We start from the raw sequence: 1785 nt of genomic DNA on the forward strand, positions 1-1785 counted from the left end.
CCATGCCATTCCTAAAAGCGTCGTTTTTTCGCATGATGTCACGGCTACCCAAATGAGGCTCCGTGAAAAGTGGAGGTTTTGGAGGAGCATGCTATTATTGTCATGGTTTGTAACGATAATCGGGATAAGAGACTTGTGACGGGTCCCGTTGGTTTCTTTTGTTTTTGCAAAAGTCAAGATGAGACTAGAGCTAATAATTACCCCCATCCCATCCCCCATTCCACACGACTTGACAACGGCGAACCCACCGAAACCCCTGTCATTACACCTTTGTTTCGATTACATTCATCATTGAATCTACAGCTCTTGGTGTCAAAAATACCCGTGGGAACAAGACTATTCTCAGCAATTAATTCTGTGAATGTTTTAGCCATACAGTTTTTAAAAAAAATTAATTTGTTTATTACTAAAATATGCTACAAGGCGGGAAACCCAAGATTACTGTCGAACCTGACAGCTGTTATCTCTACTTTAATAGATTTACATGTCACAATTATAAGGTGTCTTCATCATCATTTCGATCATACATTCCTTAAATATGCTGTATGTCTAGATCTATATCAATAAATGAGTTTAAAAAAAAGAAAAGCATGAAAACAAAGCAACAGCAACAACAACAATAATAACAACGACCCCCCCCCCTAATTAAATGAATGCATTTGGACCATTAATTATCTTCGGGTGCCGTCTCTTTTCCATCCTGTAAGAAGTGAAAGTAGTTAATTAACAAAGAGAATAAACATTACAAAGTAGGCCTAACCTTCCCTGTCGTGGCTATTTTTGTTTGTTTGTTTGTTTGTTTGTTTGTTTGTTTGTTTTTGTTTTGTTTTGTTTTTTCTAATACTACGTAGGTTGGCTAAAACGTTCAAAATCTTGTGTCAGAAGGAAGCACGTTAAACCGAGGTTTTACTGTATTTAGTCGTGCATTTTTTTCTTTTCATCGTCCAAAGCTCACCTTTGTAGTGCGATACTAGGCTAGTCATGACCCACAGTGGTCCCGCTTAGATTGGAGACCCAAAATATACATAGAAGGTCTAGAGACTTTAAAAAAGAGGCCTTTGTTCACTTATACCCCAACGCCTTTTGTAGAAGTTCCAGAGGTAGAAGAAGAGTGTTCAAGCACGAGTAATTGCAATGTACTTTGCTGCATTTTCATGGCCACCTCTGACTTCACCAATCTTTCGACTCTTACGTCACGTCCGCACTTTCTCCTTACTTGTAGAACTGCTTACTATCTGCATGTACACCACTGCCTTCGGAAATACATCAATGTCTGTTAACCTACATACACTTATCTTATCTAAGTTGTTGGAGCTCAAGAAATTCTGAAGTATGACTACGCCTGGCTAAGTTTATGCTATAAAAACAACGGACTCTTTCTGAGCTGGAACAGTTTCATTGACACCTTGCCTCAAGACGGGCACAGGCGTCAGTCTTTGTTTCTTTTTAAACTTGGTAATAGCTCTGTGTCATCTGTCAAGGTACGTTTACTCGAAGTCATGGGAAGAAAACATTAAGAGTGTATGCAGCTTACCCATGTTTATTGACTACCTGTGTATGTTACTCTAAGACACTTCACGGAATGATTCATTCGTTCATCAAAGGTTCAGTAATCTGAAAGGTAAACTAGCATAATATACTTTCCATAAAAGTGTACTGCATTTACATAGCCCAACAACAGATCGAGAAAAATCAAAACGTCCCAATCTCGACTGAGCTCGAGGGATACTTTAGTTAGAACAATTCATTTCCCTAAGGTTTTAGGGTTGGCCTATTCCAAATCTA

This window comes from Aplysia californica, unplaced genomic scaffold, assembly GCF_000002075.1.
Source record: "Aplysia californica isolate F4 #8 unplaced genomic scaffold, AplCal3.0 scaffold00416, whole genome shotgun sequence".
Taxonomy (NCBI): Eukaryota; Metazoa; Mollusca; class Gastropoda; order Aplysiida; family Aplysiidae; genus Aplysia; species Aplysia californica.